The sequence below is a fragment of the Paramisgurnus dabryanus genome, chromosome 12, assembly GCF_030506205.2.
Source record: "Paramisgurnus dabryanus chromosome 12, PD_genome_1.1, whole genome shotgun sequence".
In the NCBI taxonomy this organism is placed as follows: Eukaryota; Metazoa; Chordata; class Actinopteri; order Cypriniformes; family Cobitidae; genus Paramisgurnus; species Paramisgurnus dabryanus.
The window spans coordinates 1,052,434-1,078,258 of NC_133348.1; the positions used below are offsets into that span (position 1 = coordinate 1,052,434).

Sequence of the window (25,825 nt, forward strand, 5' to 3'; positions counted from 1 at the left end):
AATAAAATGTAAAATTCCTCTAACATTCGCACAATCAAGAAACATTCCTAAACTATTTAAAAACTGGACACTTTTATGTTGGCTTAACATTATTGTGAACGTTGTTAGAACTTAGAACTAGAAATTAGAACTAGAGGAGATATACTCTTTAGCCTTTACTTACAGTAAATACAGTAGATGTACTTACCAACTTACAGTTCTGAATGCACATCAAAATGAATTGTCATAAGAAATAATACAGTAGCTTCAAAAAAATACCATACTTCTGGTATAAAATAATCAGTCTTGTTATAAAATAATCCTGTGAGTCCTGTAAGCAAAAGAAAGATGGTCATAATTATTTTGAACCACAGTTTTTTTACAGTACTGTTTGTTACAGCTGTTAGTTAAATAGGGAGACCTAACTAACCCATATATGCAGCACATACTGTATCTTATTGAGAAGTGTCTCACCTAATACAAGTTGTTTCACTCAAACTCTGTGAGGTGGTGAAGAAAGGATGGATATTCTGTTGTCCTCTTCATCCTCACTTGTCTCTTATTCCAGTTCTTGCAGTGTATTTTGTTACATCCTCCTTCATTTATCCTCCCACAGAATTTTAGACAGCAGAATAAATGCAGGGAAAAAAGGACATATTTAACACATTTAATACATGATGCTAAACACTCATATTTTTCAGTAAATACTGTTTTGAAATGATAACCAGAGTAGATGTACTCTACTCGAATCACTGCACCATGGCCACAGGTCTGTGTGTTATGACAGTGGGACGTGGTTTTCTGATCGAGGCTGAATATTTACTGTACAGCTACCTTGGCCTCAAAAGCAATTTAATACAAAACAAAAACACATTTTAAAACTTTATTTTGTGCAAATTAGGTTTCAGCCTTTGTTTACACATATTCACATTGAAAATATAATGTTTTTCCGATTGGCCACAACACACACATAACATACACTCATACGTTGAAGTCGTTTGTAAAACTAAATGTTAAGGAAACTCTTATTATGTTTACATGGGACTTTCTAAAATGCTTAACGTAGTTTAACGAATTTGAAAGATAAAATTTAGTTATACACCTTATTAATAACGCATAATTTATGTAACAGGTAAAGCCAAGCGGATGAGAATATAAACACAACGTGGTAACTTACACTTTTTAAAATATGCTTTTATATTAATAAATTATTCTCTGTGGTAACGTTATATACTAAATCTGATCTTTTCATATCATTGACGTATACATTAGGCTACGTTAAGCATTTCTTCATAATAGTTTTATAAAAGGAAAACGTAGCGTTTAATTTAACGCACCGTGCGTGCTCTTAGGTACGGCTTGCATACACATAGTATGATTTATTAATTAGGTTTATACTGACTTTGGTAAACTAATATTACCGTTATACGTTAAGCAACGCGTCCTGTTAACGGTTTTAAACTGTCCCGTTCGGGTAAACAACAACCGCGGGTCTGATAATAAATAACTTATATAGATTATTTTACCTTGCTGGTCTTTTTTCATTCTCTCCTCTCGTGTATCTTCAACTGAAAAGCGCCGCTGTCCCAGGGAAAGTCTTGTTTGAAAACTCTTCAGTTTATGTGCACACCTGAAATCGGTCCTCTGAACACCTGTGCTGCTACATGGTTCCTTAGCTAAAATAAGTCAACGCCTGTGTGTATACAATTGTCAAAAATGATGATTTTGAGAAAAATAAAATAAGGATTTGTGTGAATAAGGAAAATACCGCCAAAAGACTGTTAGAAAATATACAGTAGCATACAGCAATTTTCAAAAATACAGTAAATTACTGTATATGATGTATGATGTCACAGAAAAATCCCAAAATGCAACGCCAATTACAGTTATGTACTGTATAAATAGTTTACAGTATTATACTGGGTGATATACAGTAAATAACTGTAAAAATTACTGAAATGTCTAACAGTGTAAGATAATTCCATTTTTGTGAAGAACTTTTGTAAGAGATCCAATTCAGAGCCACAATCAAAACTTGACTGTGTTTTTAGTGTTATAACGATAAATCGCGTGTCCCATTATAAAGACCTTTCTAAAATCGATGCTGCATCGCAAGGCTGCGATTGCATGTTTCATGCACAGCTTGTGCGTGTACTATGACTCTGTGATCAGTAGGAAGTCCTTATCAATCTAAAATCATTATGAGTTTGAGTCATTTATAACGTGCATTTAAAAAGCAACACTCGTCAAACAAAATCATTCAAAATATTCTTCATTATCATGAAAATACCTTAAACAATCTGAAGAACGGCGATATAAATATCCTTTTAGACATTTCCTGGAATAGCGTCCGTAATACTTCTTCTATGGCACAATTGGAGTTTCTGCATGAGAGTGCCCTCTGGCTTTTGAATGTGGTGGCATTTCACTGTAATTCATTCAAATTCATTCATTGAGAAAATGCGCATTTGCACGATAAATCGTTACAGCCCTAATGTTGAGTGAATGTGTCAGTGTTTAAGTTGGGTAAGATCGCCACCCAGTGGATAGCGTAAAGGTAGAAACTCTTCAGGGAATTTCTGTTTATTGACGAGATGACTCAACAATATTTATTGACATTTATCTGGATATCACCATTAATTGTGCAATTGTAGAAAAAAAAAAAATATGATTAATTTTGTTAATTTTCTTAAATCAGTACGTAGCAACAATGGCGCAGTGATACTTATGTAATGCGGTCTGAACCGTGGGGTTACCAGGGTATTTTAATACGGCTTAGAACGCGTTTCAACCAATCAGAATGAAGAACCAGAACGGGCCGTTTTATAAATACATTTTAAAACTGCTATGTGTCCACTTTGGGATGCTGGTGCATGATGAATTCCGAGTCTAAATATGACACGCAGAACCTGAAGCGCGTATTCAGCGCGCAACCTGCACAATGATTTCAATGTTTTATATTACACTTTGATTAAAGATTACGAAAATTAAGATAAAAACTGTTGTTAACAGTAAGGCCAAGAACATGCAAAATAATAGATTTGATTTGGATTTCACTTTTATTTAAAAAGCCTTAACCAGCCATACCAGTTGTTGCATGCAAACTTGTCACCTTTCTGCAAACCCCTTTTGGTTACAAAGTTGTTAAATGAATAGTCTACTCATTTTCAATATTAAACTATGTTATTATCTTAACTAAGAAGAGTTGATACATCCCTCTATCATCTTAGTGCGTGCACGTAAGCGCTGGGGCGCGCTGCAACACTTCGATTGCATTTAGCTTAGCCACATTCATTCAATGGTACCACTCAGAGATAAAGTTAGAAGTGACCAAACACATCAACGTTTTTCCTATTTAAAACGAGTAGTTATACGAGCAAGTTTGGTGGAACAAAATAAAACGTAGCGCTTTTCTAAGCGGATTTAAAGGAGGAACTATATTGTATGGTGGAACAGCACTTTTGGGAGTACTTCAACTCGCCTGAAAAATCTGCTCCCCTTCTCCCTCTCATAATGGGAGAGGGAGGGTGTTACTGCGCCGAGTCGAAGTACTCCCAAAAGTGCTGTTCCGCCATACAAGCACCTGTCTCACATTCCTCATCTAACAAATCAGGCTATGCCTGTATGCGGAAACAGGACCTGAACCACAAGGAGCAACAGCCTGGTTCTCATCATCATTAAAAAGCGAGTCAGATGTGAGCTCCAGTGTACATGTGTGCTCTGCACTGGAGCTGCCAATGGGTCATGCACAGACATACTTTATCATTTTTATCATGGAAGACTAATTCTTATTTTGGGGAGAAATTTTACCAGTATATCGCCAACAAAAAGATACTGTAGATTGTCAGCATGTAGTAACTAACTAATGTTAATGAATGAGACCTTATTAGGGCTCGAGCACCGAGGAGCAGGCCAGAATGGCCTGCACCGAAAGGTGCGAAGCCCTATTGGTTTTGTTAGAATTTATTATTAGGGCTCGAGCACCGAGGAGCAGGCCAGAATGGCCTGCACCGTAGGTGCGAAGCCCTATTGTTTTTGCTCGGATTATTATTTTTATTTTATTTTTATTTTTTTTTTTTTTTTTTTTTAACACTTTTGGACTTTTTGGGGGCCTTAACATACTCGAAAACTCTTGAAAATTGGCACAGACGTCAGAGTCGTCCGTCATCGCAGAAATCCAAAGGCTGGAACACGGGCGTGGCACGGGGGCTCTATAGCGCCCCCTGTAATGCAAAAAAAAACATTGATGCACAGATCGGGCAAAAATTTACGCACATGTACGAGAGTTGGTACGCATATAGATCTCATCGACCCGAACAACTTTCGCCCTCTAACATTTAAGCTCCGCCCAACAGGAAGTCGGCTATTTTGGATTGTTTAAAAGATGCATTCGTTGAACTTTTAAATACTCCTCCTAGTGGATTCATGGGATTGACACCAAACGTGGTGATCATGATGTCGAGACATTGTACTTGCTAAATTGCGAAGGGATTTTTGATATCTCGAACGGTTCTGCCATGGCGAGGCGACGAATTTATGGCGAATTTAGAGAAACAGGAAGTGTCTAATTTCTAAGGCAAAAAATATCTTATTGTGATGCCATGCAGGGTGTTTCTTCGTCTGAAGATTCCGATCGCATCGATGTGCCTATTGTGACTCCCGGGTATAGCGCCACCACCAGGCGCCAGGAAGTGTGTCAGTCATGAACTTTTAAATACTTCTCCTAGGGAATTCATACGATTGACACCAAACGTGGTGAACATGATAGGTGAACATGATATGCTGAGACATTGGACTTGCTAAATTGCGAAAGGATTTTTGATATCTCAAACGGTGTTGCCATGACGAGGCGACAAATTTATGGCGAATTCAATGAAACAGGAAGTGTCTAATATCTAAAGCAAAAAATGTCTTATTGGGATGAAACGCAGTGTGTATGTTCGGCCAAGGATTCCGATTGCATCGATGTGCCTATTTTGAGTCTCGGGTATAGCGCCACCAACAGGCACCAGGAAGTGTGGCAGTCACAAAAGGTGGATTTCTTGACAGTTGCATATGGTGAACTTTTAAATACTCCTCCTAGGATTTTCATGCGATTGACACCAAAAGCGGTCAACACGATGCTGAGACATTGTAGATGATAAATTGCGAAGGGATTTTTGATATCTCGAACGCTGTTCCCATGGCAACACGTCAAACTTTACTTTCATTTTCAGGCATATTTAAGCTCTTGGCGTGCACTTTGGGTGCCTTAACATGCTCGAAAACAACGGAAATTTGGCACAGATGTCAAAGTCACGTGCCACTAGGCTCATGCAAAGGCTGGAATATGGGCGTGGCAAGGGAGCTCTGTAGCGCCCCCTGTAATACAAAAAAATAACATTGATGCACAGATCGGGCAAAATTGTACGCACATGTACGGGAGTTGGTACGCATATAGATCTCATCGACCCGAACAACTTTCGCACTCTAAGATTTAAGCTCCGCCCAACAGGAAGTCGGCTATTTTGGATTGTTTAAAAAATGAATGCGTTGAACTTTTAAATACTCCTCCTAGTGGATTCATGGAATTGACACCAAACGTGGTGAACATGATGTCGAGACATTGGACTTGCTAAATTGCGAAGGGATTTTTGATATCTCGAACGGTTCTGCCATGGCGAGGCGACAAATTTATGGCGAAATCAGAGAAACAGGAAGTGTCTAATATCTAAGGCAAAAAAATTCTTATTGCGATGCCAAGCGGGGTGTTTGTTCGCCTGAAGATTCCGATCGCATCGATGTGCCTATTGTGAGTCTCGGGTATAGCGCCACCACGAGGCGCCAGGAAGTTGTCAGTCACAAAGGTGGATTTTTTTGACAGTTCCATCCGATGTTCTTTTAAATACTCCTTCTAGGATATTCATGCGATTGACACCAAAAGTGGTCAACATGATGTTGAGACATTGTAGATGATAAATTGCGAAGGGATTTTTGATATCTCGAACGTTGTTCCTATGGCAACGCGTCAAATTTTACTTTCATTTTAAAGGCTTATTTAATCCTGACAGTTGCATCCGATGTTCTTTTAAATACTCCTTCTAGGATATTCATGCGATTGACACCAAAAGTGGTCAACATGATGCCGAGACATTGTAGATGATAAATTGTGAAGGGATTTTTGATATCTCGAAGGCTGTTCCCATGGCAACGCCGCAAACTTTACTTTTATTTCAGGCATATTTAAGGCTCTTGGCGTGCTTAGATTAACCTTAAAGTTGGCACACACATCAGAGTTGTCGGCTGTTAAGTGTGCACAAACAGGTCACACATAGGCGTGTCTCTTAAGTGGCTCACTAGCGCCCCTGTTTGTCTAAAATGTGGGGTTTCTTTTACCTACAGTCCCCAAATGGCTCAGTAACAACATTAAATAGCCCACTGATATTTACCCACTTGATGCCCTTGCCCACCGTGCATCGTTTTCTCGGACGCACCGTGTAGCGGTAAAAAAACGTGCGAGGGCCCGCCATTGCTGCTTGCAGCTATATTTATTTTTTTTTTTTTTATTAGGGCTCGAGCACCGAGGAGCAGGCCAGAATGGCCTGCACCGTAGGTGCGAAGCCCTATTGTTTTTGCTCGGATTATTATTTTTTTTTTTTTTTTTTTTTTTTTTTAACACTTTTGGACTTTTTGGGGGCCTTAACATACTCGAAAACTCTTGAAAATTGGCACAGACGTCAGAGTCGTCCGTCATCGCAGAAATCCAAAGGCTGGAACACGGGCGTGGCACGGGGGCTCTATAGCGCCCCCTGTAATGCAAAAAAAAACATTGATGCACAGATCGGGCAAAAATTTACGCACATGTACGAGAGTTGGTACGCATATAGATCTCATCGACCCGAACAACTTTCGCCCTCTAACATTTAAGCTCCGCCCAACAGGAAGTCGGCTATTTTGGATTGTTTAAAAAATGCATGCGTTGAACTTTTAAATACTCCTCCTAGTGGATTCATGGGATTGACACCAAACGTGGTGATCATGATGTCGAGACATTGTACTTGCTAAATTGCGAAGGGATTTTTGATATCTCGAACGGTTCTGCCATGGCGAGCCGACAAATTTATGGCGAAATCAGAGAAACAGGAAGTGTCTAATATCTTAGGCAAAAAATATCTTATTGTGATGACACGCGGGGTGTTTGTTCGTCTGAAGATTCCGATCGCATCGATGTGCCTATTGTGACTCCCGGGTATAGCGCCACCACCAGGCGACAGGAAGTGTGTCAGTCACAAAGGTGGATTTTTTTGACAGTTCCATCCGATGTTCTTTTAAATACTCCTTCTAGAATATTCATGCGATTGACACCAAAAGCGGTCAACATGATGCCGAGACATTGTAGATGATAAATTGCGAAGGGATTTTTGATATCTCAAACGCTGTTCCCATGGCAACGCGTAAAATTTTACTTTCATTTTAAAGGCATATTTAAGCCTTTCAGTTGACGCCGATGTTCCTTTAAATACTCCTTCTAGGATATTCATGCGATTGACACCAAAAGTGGTCAACATGATGCTGAGGCATAGTAGATGATAAATTGCGAAGGGATTTTTGATATCTCGAACGCTGTTCCCATGGCAACGTGTCAAACTTTACTTTCATTTTTAAGGCATATTTAAGCCTTTCAGTTGACGCCGATGTTCCTTTAAATACTCCTTCTAGGATTTTCATGAGATTGACACCAGAAGTGGTCAACATGATGCCGAGACATTGTAGATTATAAATTGCGAAGGGATTTTTGATATCTCAAACGCTGTTCCCATGGCAACGTGTCAAACTTTACTTTCATTTTAAAGGCATATTTAAGCCTTTCTGTTGCATGCAGGAAACTTTTAAATACTCCTTCTAGGATTTTCATGAGATTGACACCAGAAGTGGTCAACATGATGCCAAGACATTGTAGATGATAAATTGCGAAGGGATTTTTGATATCTCAAACGCTGTTCCCATGGCAACGCGTTAAACTTTACTTTCATTTTAAAGGCATATTTAAGCCTTTCTGTTGCATGCAGGAAACTTTTAAATACTCCTACTAGGATTTTCATGAGATTGACACCAAAAGCGGTCAACATGATGCCGAGACATAGTAGATGATAAATTGCGAAGGGATTTTTGATATCTCGAACGCTGTTCCCATGGCAACGCCCCAAACTTTACATTTATTTCAGGCATATTTAGGACTCTTGGCGTGCTTAGATTAACCTAAACGTTGGCACACACATCAGAGTTGTCGGCTGTTCAGAGTGGACAAATAGGTCAGGCAAAGGCGTGTCTCTTAAGTGGCTCACTAGCGCCCCCGTTTGTCTAAAATGTGGGTTTTTTCTTTTACCTACAGTCCCCAAATGGCTCAGTAACAACATTAAATAGCCCACTGATGTTTACCCACTTGATGCCCTTGCCCGCCATGCATCGTTTTCTCGGACGCATCGTGTAGCGGTAAAAAAACGTGCGAGGGCCCGCCATTGCTGCTTGCAGCTATATTTATTTTTTTATTTTTTTTTTTTTTTTAACACTTTTGGCCATTTTGGGTGCCTAAACATACTCGAAAACTCTTGCAAATTGGCACACACGTCAAAGTCGTCCGTCATTGCGACCGGGCAAAGGCTGGAACACGGGCGTGGCACGGGGGCTCTGTAGCGCCCCCTGTAATGCAAAAACAAACATTGTTGCGCAGTTCGGGCAAATATGTACGCACACGTACGAGAGTTGGTACGCATATAGATCTCATCGACCCGAACAACTTTCGCCCTCTAACATTTAAGCTCCGCCCAACAGGAAGTCGGCTATTTTGGATTGTTTAAAAAATGCATGCGTTGAACTTTTAAATACTTCTCCTAGAGGATGCATGCGATTGACACCAAACGTGGTGAACATGATGCCGAGACCTTGGACTTGCTAAATTGCGAAGGGATTTTTGATATCTCGAACGGTGTTGCCATGGCGAGGCGACAAATTTATGGCGACATCAGAGAAACAGGAAGTGTCTAATATCAAAGGCAAAAAATGTCTTATTGTGATGACACGCTGTGTGTTTGTTCGTCTGAAGATTTCGATCGCATCGGTGTGCCTATTGTGACTCCCGGGTATAGCGCCACCACCAGGCGCCAGGAAGTGTGTCAGTCACAAAGGTGAATTTTTTTTGACAGTTCCATGCGATGTTCTTTTAAATACTCCTCCTACAATGTTTATGCGATTGACACCAAAAGTGGTCAACATGATGCCAAGACATTGTAGATGATAAATTGCGAAGGGATTTTTGATATCTCGAACGCTGTTCCCATGGCAACCTGTCAAACTTTACTTTCATTTTTAAGGAATATTTAAACCTTACAGCTGCATGCGGTAAACTTTTAAATACTCCTCCTGGAGAAATAATGTGATTGACTCCAGAAGTGGTCAACATAATGCTGAGACATTGTAGATGATAAATTGCGAAGGGATTTTTGATATCTCGAACGCTGTTCCCATGGCAACGCGTCAGATTTTACTTTCATTTTAAAGGCATATTTAAGCCTTTAAGTTGATGCCGATGTTCTTTTAAATACTCCTTCTAGAATATTCATGCGATTGACGCCAGAAGTGGTCAACATGATGCCGAGACATTGTAGATGATAAATTGCGAAGGGATTTTTGATATCTCAAACGCTGTTCCCATGGCAACGCGTCAGATTTTACTTTCATTTTAAAGGCATATTTAAGCCTTTAAGTTGATGCCGATGTTCTTTAAAATACTCCTTCTAGGATATTCAAGTGATTGACACCAAACGTGGCGATTATGATGCCAAGACATTGTAGATGATAAATTGCGAAGGGATTTTTGATATCTCAAACGCTGTTCCCATGGCAACGCGTCAGATTTTACTTTCATTTTAAAGGCTTATTTAAGCCTTTAAGTTGACGCCGATGTTCTTTTAAATACTCCTTCTAGAATATTCATGCAATTTAACACCTAAAGTGGTCACCATGATGCTGAGGCATAGTAGATGATAAATTACAAAGGGATTTTTGATATCTCGAACGCTGTTCCCATGGCAACGCCGCAAACTTTACTTTTATTTCAGGCATATTTAAGGCTCTTGACGTGCTTAGATTAACCTTAAAGTTGGCACACACATCAGAGTTGTCGGCTTTTAAGTGTGCACAAAAAGATCAGACATAGGCGTGTCTCTTAAGTGGCTCACTAGTGCCCCCGTTTGTCTAAAATGTGGGGTTTCTTTTACCTACAGTCCCCAAATGGGTCAGTAACAACATTAAATAGCCCACTGATATTTACCCACTTGATGCCCTTGCCCGCCGTGCATCGTTTTCTCGGAGGCACCGTGTAGCGGTAAAAAAACGTGCGAGGGCCCGCCATTGCTGCTTGCAGCTATATTTTATTTATTTTTTTTTATTTTTATTTTTTTTTTTTTTAACACTTTTGGCCCTTTTGGGTGCCTAAACATACTCGAAAACTCTTGCAATTTGGCACACACGTCAAAGTCGTCCGTCATTGCGACCTGGCAAAGGCTGGAACACGGGCGTGGCACGGGGGCTCTGTAGCGCCCCCTGTAATGCAAAAACAAACATTGTTGCGCAGATCGGGCAAACATGTACGCACATGTACGAGAGTTGGTACGCATATAGATCTCATCGACCCGAACAACTTTCGCCCTCTAACATTTAAGCTCCGCCCAACAGGAAGTCGGCTATTTTGGATTGTTTAAAAAATGCAAGCGTTGAACTTTTAAATACTCCTCCTAGAGGATGCATGCGATTGACACCAAACGTGGTGAACATGATGTCGAGACATTGGACTTGCTAAATTGCGAAGGGATTTTTCATATCTCGAACGGTGTTGCCATGGCGAGGCGACGAATTTATGGCGACATCAGAGAAACAGGAAGTGTCTAATATCAAAGGCAAAAAATGTCTTATTGTGATGACACGCGGTGTGTTTGTTCGTCTGAAGATTTCGATCGCATCGATGTGCCTATTGTGACTCCCGGGTATAGCGCCACCACCAGGCGCCAGGAAGTGTGTCAGTCACAAAGGTGGATTTTTTTTGACAGTTCCATGCGATGTTCTTTTAAATACTCCTCCTACAATGTTTATGCGATTGACACCAAAAGTGGTCAACATGATGCCAAGACATTGTAGATGATAAATTGCGAAGGGATTTTTGATATCTCGAACGATGTTCCCATGGCAACCTGTCAAACTTTACTTTCATTTTTAAGGCATATTTAAACCTTACAGCTGCATGTGGTAAACTTTTAAATACTCCTCCTGGGGAAATAATGTGATTGACTCCAGAAGTGGTCAACATAATGCTGAGACATTGTAGATGATAAATTGTGAAGGGATTTTTGATATCTCAAACGCTGTTCCCATGGCAACGCGTCAAACTTTACTTTCATTTTAAAGGCTTATTTAAGCCTTTAAATTCACGCCGATGGTCTTTTAAATACTCCTTCTAGAATATTCATGCGATTGACACCAGAAGTGGTCAACATGATGCGGAAACATAGTAGATGATAAATTGCGAAGGGATTTTTGATATCTCAAACGCTGTTCCCATGGCAACGCGTCAAACTTTACTTTCATTTTAAAGGCTTATTTAAGCCTTTAAGTTGACGCCGATGTTCTTTTAAATACTCCTTCTAGAATATTCATGAGATTGACACCAGAAGTGGTCAACATGATGTCGAGACATTGTAGATGATAAATTGCGAAGGGATTTTTGATATCTCGAACGCTGTTCCCATGACAACGCGTCAAATTTTACTTTCATTTTAAAGGTTTAATTAAGCCTTTAAGTTCACGCCGATGTTCTTTTAAATACTCCTTCTAGAATATTCATGCGATTGACACCAGAAGTGGTCAACATGATGCCAAGACATTGTAGATGATAAATTGTGAAGGGATTTTTGATATCTCGAACGCTGTTCCCATGGCAACGCGTCAAACTTTACTTTCATTTTAAAGGCTTATTTAAACCTTTAAGTTCACGCCGATGTTCTTTTAAATACTCCTTCTAGAATATTCATGCGATTGACACCAGAAGTGGTCAACATGATGCCGAGACATTGTAGATGATAAATTGTGAAGGGATTTTTGATATCTCAAACGCTGTTCCCATGGCAACGCGTCAAACTTTACTTTCATTTTAAAGGCTTATTTAAGCCTTTAAGTTGACGCCGATGTTCTTTTAAATACTCCTTCTAGAATAATCATGCAATTGACACCAAAAGTGGTCAACATGATGCCGAGACATTGTAGATGAGAAATTGTGAACGGATTTTTGATATCTTGAACGCTGTTCCCATGGCAACGCCCCAAACTTTACTTTTATTTCAGGCATATTTAGGACTCTTGGCGTGCTTAGATTAACCTAAACGTTGGAACACACATCAGAGTTGTCGGCTGTTCAGAGTGGACAAATAGGTCAGACAAAAGCGTGTCTCTTAAGTGGCTCACTAGCGCCCCCGTTTGTCTAAAATGTGGGGTTTTTCTTTTACCTACAGTCCCCAAATGGCTCAGTAACAACATTAAATAGCCCACTGAAATTTACCCACTTGATGCCCTTGCCCACCGTGCATCGTTTTCTCGGACTCACCGTGTAGCGGTAAAAAAAACGTGCGAGGGCCCGCCATTGCTGCTTGCAGCTATATTTATTATTTTTTTTTTTTTTTTTTTAACACTTTTGGACTTTTTGGGTGCCTTAACATACTCGAAAACTCTTGAAAATTGGCACAGACGTCAGAGTCGTCCGTCATCGCAGAAATCCAAAGGCTGGAACACGGGCGTGGCACGGGGGCTCTGTAGCGCCCCCTGTAATGCAAAAACAAACATTGGGGCACAGATTCGACAAAAATTTACGCACATATACGGGAGTTGGTACGCATATAGATCTCATCGACCCAAACAACTTTCGCCCTCTAACATTTAAGCTCCGCCCAACAGGAAGTCGGCTATTTTGGATTGTTTAAAAAATGCATGCGTTGAACTTTTAAATACTCCTCCTAGAGGATGCATGCGATTGACACCAAACGTGGTGAACATGATGTCGAGACATTGGACTTGCTAAATTGCGAAGGGATTTTTGATATCTCGAACGGTTCTGCCATGGCGAGCCGACAAATTTATGGCGAAATCAGAGAAACAGGAAGTGTCTAATATCTAAGGCAAAAAATGTCTTATTGTGATGACACGCGGGGTGTTTGTTCGTCTGAAGATTCCGATCGCATCGATGTGCCTATTGTGACTCCCGGGTATAGCGCCACCACCAGGCGCCAGGAAGTGTGTCAGTCACAAAGGTGGATTTTTTTGACAGTTCCAACCGATGTTCTTTTAAATACTCCTTCTAGAATATTCATGCGATTGACACCAAAAGCGGTCAACATGATGCCGAGACATTGTAGATGATAAATTGCGAAGGGATTTTTGATATCTCGAACGCTGTTCCCATGGCAACCTGTCAAACTTTACTTTCATTTTTAAGGCATATTTAAACCTTACAGCTGCATGCGGTAAACTTTTAAATACTCCTCCTGGGGAAATAATGTGATTGACTCCAGAAGTGGTCAACATAATGCTGAGACATTGTAGATGATAAATTGCGAAGGGATTTTTGATATCTCAAACGCTGTTCCCATGGCAACGCGTCAGATTTTACTTTCATTTTAAAGGCTTATTTAAGCCTTTAAGTTGACGCCGATGTTCTTTTAAATACTCCTTCTAGAATATTCATGCAATTGACACCAAAAGTGGTCACCATGATGCTGAGGCATAGTAGATGATAAATTACAAAGGGATTTTTGATATCTCGAACGCTGTTCCCATGGCAACGCCGCAAACTTTACTTTTATTTCAGGCATATTTAAGGCTCTTGACGTGCTTAGATTAACCTTAAAGTTGGCACACACATCAGAGTTGTCGGCTTTTAAGTGTGCACAAAAAGATCAGACATAGGCGTGTCTCTTAAGTGGCTCACTAGTGCCCCCGTTTGTCTAAAATGTGGGGTTTCTTTTACCTACAGTCCCCAAATGGGTCAGTAACAACATTAAATAGCCCACTGATATTTACCCACTTGATGCCCTTGCCCACCGTGCATCGTTTTCTCGGACGCACCGTGTAGCGGTAAAAAAAACGTGCGAGGGCCCGCCATTGCTGCTTGCAGCTATATTATTTTGATTGGTTCCCCTTCCTTATGTTTCATGTTCTGGTTCTTATTGTCCAGCTTTAAATTTTTTATGCATTTGGCCTAAACTAGGCAAGTGTTTACACAATCGTCACTTATTTAATTCGATTTGTAATGCACTTGTGAAACTGTGATATCAGTTCTTGCCATTTTGTTTTAATAACATAAAAATGCTTGGTGGCTATACCAAAGAGGAGTCAAAAGAAAAGATCAAACATCAACTTAAAGCAGTTTGGACATTAAGGGGAAAATTTTTTTCAGCATTTTATTGTTACCATAGTTACAACCATAAACTTCATATACCCACCACCTCAGTTTTAAATGAATGGCTCTTTGGAATGACATTAAATGGGACCTAGGCTGTTACAGTATGTTTAATTGCAGTTTTTTTTCACATGTGCAGTTTGTTGTTCATATTAAGCTGCAACTCATTTCACATTTACTTTTTCAAATGAAATAAAATTCATATAATAATTTCTGAACATAGCATTGCATTTGTGTTTAAAAAATTAGCTTTTGACTTAAAACAGTTGCATATTAAACTTAAATTTAGCTTATCCTTCCTATTTTGTTGTTTTTTGGGGGGCGTGTTAGAGTCGGATTCTGTTAGGTGGTCCCCAGAAAAAAATTGGTAGATAAAGTGGTCCTTGGGCTGAAAAAGTTTGAGAAACACTGGTATAGATCAACTTGTGTACAGATATCCGGTTTACGCCATAAATATACCCACAGATGCTGGAATGGTATTAAAAAGTTAATAAATAAATAGTGACCACTGGCTTACACCTACCACCAAAGGGGTATGTAGAAGAAACCAGGAATGGTAAGAACAATAAGTAGCATTCTCCAGTCTCGTAGGAAGTATGCAGTCAATGGGAGTATCATATACCCAACTGAGAAGAAAACGCACACACCAAGAGTGGAGAAGATGTCCCGAACTGATCCACTCAATATCTCCATTCCTGTAGGAAAAACAAACTGTAAAAAATATATAAACTTCAAGGAAAGGTTCACCCAAAAATAAAAGTTCTCTCATCATTTACTCACCCTCAGATCAAATGAGTTTTAATGTTACCAACATGCTCCCATATTTTGGGTGGTGCTTTGTGCTTAAAATATTAATAGGTTTGAAAAAGGTAGGTTTGCAGTTGTTGCACTTTTATGATGCCTGTATGTGCATTTTTGAGAAATTTGGGTCCTGCTAATTGCATTGTATGAGCCTGAAGCAATTGGATTTATTTCTATAAATATTTGTTTAGTCGAAGAGAAGTCCTCTGAGATGGTGTAAGAGTCAGTAAATGATGATGAATTTCTTTTTGGGTGAACTATTCTTTCAGCATTCAGAAGTTTTGAAAGTTTTAAACAGCAATATGTAATATGGAAGTGTTTTTTGTAACCTCATGTCAATTGTTAAATGTACATGTATAATATATTTTTAAACAATTGTACTCAATCTCAAGCATAGTTTCACTAAAACCTAACACAACAATTTAAAGATCAGTTTTAGGTAAATTTAATACTAATATGACACATACACTTTAAATCACAGTATATCAAATGCATGTACCCAAAACAAATGCTGACACATAGTTAGATATTTGTCCCATTCCAACGATGAAAAACAACAAACAGAAGATCAACCAAGATGGTGAGAAGACTTGAATTAGGGTAAATGCTGTCTGAATCCCCATGGTAACAAAGAACACAATTTTCCTGCCAAACCTGAAAACCAAGAACAAAACTCTTATGAAATGGCAACAAAAATTAAAGATTTTTTTTTCAATAAACAATGATGTACAGCAGATATAAAGTCTACACATGCTTGAATGGCAGGTTTTTACAGGACCGGTTCTAGATATTTGGAGGGCCTAGGCAAAATTTATGTTGGGGGCCCCTAACACCCCTCTAATTTTCAGAATAATCTAAGAAATTGTTTTTTTTCTGTAAGAAATCATTTAAGCACTACAGTGATTAAACATGTTTTTCCCAAATACTTTTCTTTTTTATCAAGTTAACAAATTGATTACATTTATGTTAAAATTTAATAAGAAACTATGCAAAATCACAAGGCAGATCAAATTTGTTGTTGTTGTGGATGCAGTAATTTATTTAAAACACCTCCTTTTTGGGATAACCCAGGATAAAAGTTTTGCTTTCTCCAAAGAGTAAAATGAAAAAAGACAACACTACATTACAAAAACCCTAACTGTAAAAAACTACAGACTCCTAGAAAACTTTTTTTATTTTAGCTGGGTATGAAGAGGAATTCCCCTTTTACTGAACCAATATACAGTATAAAGTTATTTATTAGACTTTGGATATATTCATATAATACCTTTTTATAAATTCAATACCCATACACATCAGCTGCCATTTTTCCCAATAAATATGCATCATGTTTTCATGATTTGAAAACTAAAATAAAATGTAGAGGACTTACAAGATATACAGACAGTTTATTTTTGGTAGTGGCAGTTTTATTTGCTGTTTGACTTTAAATACAAACTTTTTTTACCTTGACTATTTTGATAGTCAGCTCCCCTTGCAATGCTAGCACATGCATTCAAAGTTTCTAAACAGAGTCAGCAGCGCTCAAGTTTGATCTGCCCTGAAATTATGTTGATACACCTAAAAAAGCTACGTTTATTTTTAAAACACAATATTGCAAAATAACTGTGCTGAACTGTCTTTGCATGCCGCTTTTGCTAAGCAGGAAACAAAGGAAATGGACTTAGTTGCAGAACCTTTAGTAGCATGCAATCTTTGTGGGAAAGAGTCAATAACTTGTGCATATCTTGACTTCCTTGCAAAAACTTTTTCAATTAAGTTGGTCATCAGATGAACACAGCCATCTTCCGGTCACACCACAGATCTGTACTCTGGCTGGGCCATTCCAAAACCTCTTATTTTGGTGGAGCCAAAGGTCTTTGTGCTTCAGGTGTGCTTCGAGTGTTGTCATGCTTAAAGGTTAAATTTCTCTTCATCCTTAGCATTTTGGAATGGCACCTTAAGGCGTGGGTCTTCAGCCCTGTTCCTGGAGGGAACATGTCCTGTAGATTTTAGTTCCAACAAACCTGAACCTGCTAATCAAGTTTTTCAGGGCTACCTACACTCTCAGAAATAAAGGTACAAAAGTTGTCACTGGGACAGTACCCTTTCAAAATGCTACACCTTTGTACCCAAAGAGTGCATATTAGTACTTCAAAGATACATACCTAAATGGTACATATTAGGACCTACTTCCCCAGTGATAGCTTTGTACCTTTATTTTTGACAGTGTAGGTAGCCCTGAAAAACTTGATTAGCAGGTTTGTTGAAACTAAAATCTACAGGACAGGTGCCCTCCAGGAACAATGTTAGAGACCCATGCCTTAAGGTTTTTGGGACAAAACTGACTGAAGTGTAAATGACGTAAAGAACAATGTATGGTATACCATACTTGGAATGTGAGCTTTGCATTTAACCCATTCAGTGAGTATTGAACACACTCATACACCAGGGGCAGTGGGAAGCTATCACTGCAACGCCCAGGAGGAATGGGGGACAGATGCCTTGCTCAAGTAGCCTGGTATAACCAGACTCTCGTACATTCATTTCATTTGTACAGAGAGTCTGGCCACGCTCCATAGCAAAGCGTTACTTCCGTTAAGGAGGGTCCATTGTTGAAGTTTAAAACTATTGGATATGCCCAGAGTCACTCAGGATCTGCCAAAGCCAATCGCTAACATGTGGTCGTGACGTATATCATGCACCGAAACCGTCCGGAAACAACAAGTCAGAATAATCAGACAAACAAAATTTAGCAAACCTGGTTCTTGCTCCGGCTTTAACTTCTGTATATTCGGCAGTTTTGCAACAACGGACCGAATAGCTTTTCTCACGTCTTTCTCCGCTGCCATTACTGAACTACAACTCAAACTGACGCACGACCTCAACGTCATCGTTCTTAGCCACCCCCATCTGTTCGCTGATTGGTCCTGCAGATTTTTGCAGGAGAAAACGAAACTCTATAGAGAAATCCCAGACGTACTGTTGAAGCGAAATGAAAAATAAGCGGAAGCACGTAGGAGGGCGGAGCCAGGCTATTGCTCAAGGGCACCTCAGTTGCAACCTGCCGTGTGTGAGACTTAAACCAGCAATTCTTGGTTTACGAGCCAGACTCTCTAACCGTTGACTCTCTCTAACTTTCCGTGAGATCAGTCTGATTAGGTGAGATGTAAACAGAGCGGAATGTTTTATGATAAACAGCATTAAACGATAATGCAAACTAATTACCTTTATGTGAATTTTCTCATTAATTACGTAAAGAAAATGTTTTACATAAGTGACATTGTTACCGTCAAGTGAAGTCAAAGAATAATAGATGTGTTTATAGCATATTACGCGGAAGATATAAAGTATAAATGTATGTAATAAAATAATTCAGGAAAGAGCAGAACTGCCATTTCAAATTATGAAATGACTCGGTTGTCTGTGCTAATGTACAATTTTATAAATCTTAAAGCTACTAAAGGTTTCTAATCAAAAGCAGTGAATATTTGTTCTTTTCCTTTTGGAAAGAGATTTAGTGCATAAATTCCATTAGTTCCCTTTTGTTTAGACTTAATATAATAATAATTTTGGGGGAAATGGCAGTGATGTAAAAGAATACAATTTTGTAAAATTTTTAGATAGTGACAATATTAAACTGCAGGACACCCCCCCCAGGAAGAACACCTGACCACACCATTTCTCTTGAATTTTTTTTAACAATTTGACCGTTGGTGCATTTGCATTGACGCGAAGTGAGAAAAACGTGTTTTCATTCATTCCTATGGACGGAGGGTTTACACTCGCGAGTGGCTTGTAGCACAAATGCTTCCAAAGTTTACAAGATTACGTCAGAGCTCCAGTTACGCTTGTGGGTTCTTTGTACCTATCAACACCTAACCCTTACCCAAAACTAGGGCTGAACGATATGGCCAAAAGATCTCTCGCCAATATACTTCAAAATTTCAGTTGGTACAGTATAAATCCGATCACAATATGGATGTTTAAAAAGCCTTGGGATACACTGCAAAGAATGCCCACAACAAATGTCTGTACCTACAAATTAATTAAAGTCTATGATGCCTCCTCCTATAAAACAATAAAATAGGGTATAAATACATTAATATTCATCTTAAATTGTATTCAGCTTTCACACAAATTAAATGTAAACTCACTGTCAAATGAACATAAGACTTTAAGGCTCACATTTAATAGTGTGCACCTGAACGTCAGTCAGTGATAAATGCTCTAATGCAGGGGTCTCAAACTAATGGATTTCTTCATTCACTGTATTGACTTTTATAGTTTCATAGTTTTGATCAATTGCCTATTATAGAAATATGTGGAAAATATTAAATAGCCTATAGTGAAAGTGACCATAAAACTTTTGAATGGTAGTAGGCTATTTAATGTTACAGAACAATTTATATTAAAACTCAATTTGTAATTGCATAGCAAGGTTTTTCTTCAATCCCTAGGGAGTCAGCTGACATTGGCTTAACTTAGCACCATCTTCTATACCTCACATTATTACTATGCTTGCTAGTACGGTTTAATCTTAGCCGCTGCTTATTAGGGCCCGAGCACCGAGGAGCAGGCCAGAATGGCCTGCACCGAATGGTGCGAAGCCCTATTGTTTTTGCTCGGATTATTATTAGGGCCCGAGCACCGAGGAGCAGGCCAGAATGGCCTGCACCGTAGGTGCGAAGCCCTATTGTTTTTGCTCGGATTATTATTAGGGCTCGAGCACCGAGGAGCAGGCCAGAATGGCCTGCACCGAATGGTGCGAAGCCCTATTGTTTTTGCTCGGATTATTATTTTTAGGGCCCGAGCACCGAGGAGCAGGCCAGAATGGCCTGCACCGAATGGTGCGAAGCCCTATTGTTTTTGCTCGGATTATTATTATTTTTTTTATTTATTTATTTATTTTTTTTTAACACTTTTGGCCATTTTGGGTGCCTAAACATACTCGAAAACTCTTGCAATTTGGCACACACGTCAAAGTCGTCCGTCATTGCGACCAGGCAAAGGCTGGAACACGGGCGTGGCACGGGGGCTCTGTAGCGCCCCCTGTAATGCAAAAACAAACATTGTTGCGCAGTTCGGGCAAACATGTACGCACATGTACGAGAGTTGGTACGCATATAGATCTCATCGACCCGAACAACTTTCGCCCTCTAACATTTAAGCTCCGCCCAACAGGAAGTCGGCTATTTTGGATTGTTTAAAAAATGCATGCGTTGAACTTTTAAATACTCCTCCTAGAGGATGCATGCAATTGACACCAAACATGGTGAACATGATGTCGAGACATTGGACTTGCTAAATTGCGAAGGGATTTTTGATATCTCGAACGGTGTTGCCATGGCGAGGCGACAAATTTATGGCGACATCAGAGAAACAGGAAGTGTCTAATATCAAAGGCAAAAAATGTCTTATTGTGATGACACGCGGTGTATTTGTTCGTCTGAAGATTCCGATCGCATCGATGTGCCTATTGTGACTCCCGGGTATAGCGCCACCACCAGGCGCCAGGAAGTGTGTCAGTCACAAAGGTGGATTTTTTTTGACAGTTCCATGCGATGTTCTTTTAAATACTCCTCCTACAATGTTTATGCGATTGACACCAAAAGTGGTCAACATGATGCCAAGACATTGTAGATGATAAATTGCGAAGGGATTTTTGATATCTCGAACGCTGTTCCCATGGCAACCTGTCAAACTTTACTTTCATTTTTAAGGCATATTTAAACCTTACAGCTGCATGCGGTAAACTTTTAAATACTCCTCCTGGGGAAATAATGTGATTGACTCCGGAAGTGGTCAACATAATGCTGAGACATTGTAGATGATAAATTGCGAAGGGAATTTTGATATCTCGAACGCTGTTCCCATGGCAACGCGTCAGATTTTACTTTCATTTTAAAGGCATATTTAAGCCTTTCAGTTGACGCCAATGTTCTTTTAAATACTCCTTCTAGAATATTCATGCGATTGACGCCAGAAGTGGTCAACATGATGCCGAGACATTGTAGATGATAAATTGCAAAGGGATTTTTGATATCTCAAACGCTGTTCCCATGGCAACGCGTCAAACTTTACTTTCATTTTAAAGGCTTATTTAAGCCTTTAAGTTGATGCCGATGTTCTTTTAAATACTCCTTCTAGAATATTCATGAGATTGACACCAGAAGTGGTCAACATGGTGCCGAGACATTGTAGATGATAAATTGCAAAGGGATTTTTGATATCTCAAACGCTGTTCCCATGGCAACGTGTCAAACTTTTTACTTTCATTTTGAAGCCATATTTAAGCCTTTCAGTTGATGCCGATGTTCTTTAAAATACTCCTTCTAGGATATTCAAGCGATTGACACCAAACGTGGCGATTATGATGCCAAGACATTGTAGATGATAAATTGCGAAGGGATTTTTGATATCTCAAACGCTGTTCCCATGGCAACGCGTCAAACTTTACTTTCATTTTAAAGGCATTTTTAAGCCTTTCAGTTGATGCCGATGTTCCTTTAAATACTCCTTCTAGGATATTCATGCGATTAACACCAAAAGTGGTCAACATGATGCTGAGGCATAGTAGATGATAAATTGTGAAGGGATTTTTGATATCTTAAACGCTGTTCCCATGGCAACGTGTCAAACTTTACTTTCATTTTAAAGGCATATTTAAGCCTTACAGTTGCATGCAGTGAACTTTTATATACTCCTTCTAGAATAATCATGCAATTGACACCAAAAGTGTTCAACATGAAGCCGAGATATTGTAGATGATAAATTGCGAAGGGATTTTTGATATCTCAAACGCTGTTCCCATGGCAACGCGTCAAAGTTTACTTTAATTTTAAAGGCATATTTAAGCCTTTCAGTTGACGCCGATGTTCCTTTAAATACTCCTTCTAGGATATTCATGCGATTAACACCAGAAGTGGTCAACATGATGCCGAGACATTGTAGATGATAAATTGCGAAGGGATTTTTGATATCTCGAACGCTGTTCCCATGGCAACGCCGCAAACTACTTTTATTTCAGGCATATTTAAGGCTCTTGGCGTGATTAGATTAACCTTAAAGTTGGCACACACATCAGAGTTGTCAGCTGTTAAGTGTGCACAAAAAGGTCAAATATAGGCGTGTCTCTTAAGTGGCTCACTAGCGCCCCTGTTTGTCTAAAATGTGGGGTTTTTGTTTTACCTACAGTCCCCAAATGGCTCAGTAAAACATTAAAAATAGCCCACTGATGTTTACCCACTTGATGCCCTTGCCCACCGGGCATCGTTTTCTCGGACGCATCGTGTAGCGGTAAAAAAACGTGCGAGGGCCCGCCATTGCTGCTTGCAGCTATATTTTTTTTTATTTTTATTTTTTTTAACACTTTTGGACTTTTTGGGGGCCTTAACATACTCGAAAACTCTTGAAAATTGGCACAGACGTCAGAGTCGTCCGTCATCGCAGAAATCCAAAGGCTGGAACACGGGCGTGGCACGGGGGCTCTGTAGCGCCCCCTGTAATGCAAAAAAAAACATTGATGCACAGATCGGGCAAAAATTCACGCACATGTACGAGAATTGGTACGCTTATAGATCTCATCGACCCGAACAACTTTTGCCCTCTAACATTTAAGCTCCGCCCAACAGGAAGTCGGCTATTTTGGATTGTTTAAAAAATGCATGCAGTGAACTTTTATATACTCCTCCCAGGGGATTCATGGGATTGACACCAAACGTGGTGAACATGATGTCGAGACATTGGACTTGCTAAATTGCGAAGGGATTTTTGATATCTCGAACGGTTCTGCCATGGCGAGGCGACAAATTTATGGCGACATCAGAGAAACAGGAAGTGTCTAATATCAAAGGCAAAAAATTTCTTATTGTGATGACACGCGGTGTGTTTGTTCGTCTGAAGATTCCGATCGCATCGATGTGCCTATTGTGACTCCCGGGTATAGCGCCACCACCAGGCGCCAGGAAGTCTGTCAGTCACAAAGGTGGATTTTTTTTGACAGTTCCATGCGATGTTCTTTTAAATACTCCTCCTACAATGTTTATGCGATTGACACCAAAAGTGGTCAACATGATGCCAAGACATTGTAGATGATAAATTGCGAAGGGATTTTTGATATCTCGAACGCTGTTCCCATGGCAACCTGTCAAACTTTACTTTCATTTTTAAGGCATATTTAAACCTTACAGCTGCATGCGGTAAACTTTTAAATACTCCTCCTGGGGAAATAATGTGATTGACTCCATAAGTGGTCAACATAATGCTGAGACATTGTAGATGATAAATTGCGAAGGGATTTTTGATATCTCAAACACTGTTCCCATGGCAACGCGTCAGATTTTACTTTCATTTTAAAGGCATATTTAAGCCTTTACAGTTGACGCCGATGTTCTTTTAAATACTCCTTCTAGAATATTCATGCGATTGACGCCAGAAGTGGTCAACATGATGCCGAGACATTGTAGATGATAAATTGCGAAGGGATTTTTGATATCTCAAACGCTGTTCCCATGGCAACGCGTCAAACTTTACTTTCATTTTAAAGGCTTATTTAAGCCTTTAAGTTGACGCCGATGTTCTTTTAAATACTCCTTCTAGAATATTCATGAGATTGACACCAGAAGTGGTCAACATGATGCCGAGACATTGTAGATGATAAATTGCGAAGGGATTTTTGATATCTCGAACGCTGTTCCCATGGCAACGCGTCAAACTTTTTACTTTCATTTTAAAGGCATATTTAAGCCTTTCAGTTGACGCCGATGTTCTTTTAAATACTCCTTCTAGAATAATCATGCAATTGACACCAAAAGTGGTCAACATGATGCCGAGACATTGTAGATGATAAATTGTGAAGGGATTTTTGATATCTTGAACGCTGGTCCCATGGCAACGCCACAAACTTTACTTTTATTTCAGGCATATTTAGGACTCTTGGCGTGCTTAGATTAACCTAAAAGTCGGCACACACATCAGAGTTGTCGGCTGTTCAGAGTGAACAAATAGGTCAGGCAAAGGCGTGTCTCTTAAGTGGCTCACTAGCGCCCCAATTGTCTAAAATGTGGGGTTTTTCTTTTACCTACAGTCCCCAAATGGCTCAGTAACAACATTAAATAGCCCACTTATGTTTACCCACTTGATGCCCTTGCCCACCGGGCATCGTTTTCTCGGACGCCTCGTGTAGCGGTAAAAAAACGTGCGAGGGCCCGCCATTGCTGCTTGCAGCTATATTTATTTTTTTTTTTTTTTTTTTTTTTTTTTACGTATCAGGGCAATTTGGGGGCCTTAACATACTCAAAAACTCTTGAAAATTGGCAGAGATGTCAGAGTCGTCGGCCATTAGGACCCGGCAAAGTCTGGAATTCGGGCGTGGTAAGGGAGCTCTGTAGCGCCCCCTGTAATGCAAAAACAAACATTGGGGCACAGATCGGGCAAAAATTTACGCACATGTACGAGACTTGGTACGCATATAGATCTCATCGACCCGAACAACTTTCACCCTCTAACATTTAAGCTCCGCCCAACAGGAAGTCGGCTATTTTGGATTGTTTAAAAAATGCATGCATTGAACTTTTAAATACTCCTCCTAGAGGATGCATGCGATTGACACCAAACGTGGTAAACATGATGCTGAGACATTGTACTTGCTAAATTGCGAAGGGATTTTTGATATCTCGAACGGTTCTGCCATGGCGAGGCGACGAATTTATGGCGAATTCAGAGAAACAGGAAGTGTCTAATATCTAAGGCAAAAAATATCTTATTGTGATGCCATGCAGGGTGTTTGTTCGTCTGAAGATTCCGATCGCATCGATGTGTCCATTGTGACTCCCGGGTATAGCGCCACCACCAGGCGCCAGGAAGTGTGTCAGTCACAAAGCTGGATTTTTTTGACAGTTCCATGCGATGTTCTTTTAAATACTCCTTCTAGGATTTTCATGCGATTGACACAAGAAGTGGTCAACATGATGCCGAGACATTGTAGATGATAAATTGCGAAGGGATTTTTGATATCTCGAACGCTGTTCCCATGGCAACCTGTCAAACTTTACTTTCATTTTAAAGGCATATTTAAGCCTTACAGTTCCATGCGATGTTCTTTTAAATACTCCTTCTAGGATTTTCATGCGATTGACACCAAAAGTGGTCAACATGATGCCGAGACATTGTAGATGATAAATTGCGAAGGGATTTTTGATATCTCGAACGTTGTTTCTATGGCAACGCGTCAAATTTTACTTTCATTTTAAAGGCTTATTTAAACCTGACAGTTGCATGCGATGTTCTTTTATATACTCCTTCTAGGGAAATAATGTGATTTACCCCAGAAGTGGTCAACATGATGCCGAGATATTGTAGATGATAAATTGCGAAGGGATTTTTGATATCTCAGACGCTGTTCCCATGGCAACGCGTCAAACTTTACTTTCATTTTAAAGGCATATTTAAGCCTTTCTGTTGACGCCGATGTTCTTTTAAATACTCCTTCTAGAATATTCATGCGATTGACTCCAGAAGTGGTGTACATGATGCCGAGACATTGTAGATGATAAATTGCGAAGGGATTTTTGATTTCTCGAACGC

At 39.7% G+C, this 25,825-nt stretch overlaps 2 protein-coding genes and 1 long non-coding RNA gene across 3 annotated transcripts in view; all 3 read right to left on the bottom strand.

Annotated features, from left to right (window-relative positions):
* The window catches only part of LOC135738171 (uncharacterized), a 334,980-nt gene that overhangs the window by 179,901 nt on the left and 129,254 nt on the right, over positions 1-25,825 (bottom strand). The gene's annotated exons all lie outside the window — the stretch shown is intronic.
* The window catches only part of LOC135738561 (adhesion G protein-coupled receptor F4-like), a 42,825-nt gene that overhangs the window by 15,818 nt on the left and 1,182 nt on the right, over positions 1-25,825 (bottom strand). The gene's annotated exons all lie outside the window — the stretch shown is intronic.
* On the bottom strand, positions 20-1,783 carry LOC135749737 (uncharacterized). The gene is made up of 3 exons (XR_010532463.2): positions 1,506-1,783; positions 454-575; positions 20-310 (listed from the first exon to the last, which is right to left on the bottom strand). It is a non-coding gene; the product is annotated as an uncharacterized lncRNA (long non-coding RNA).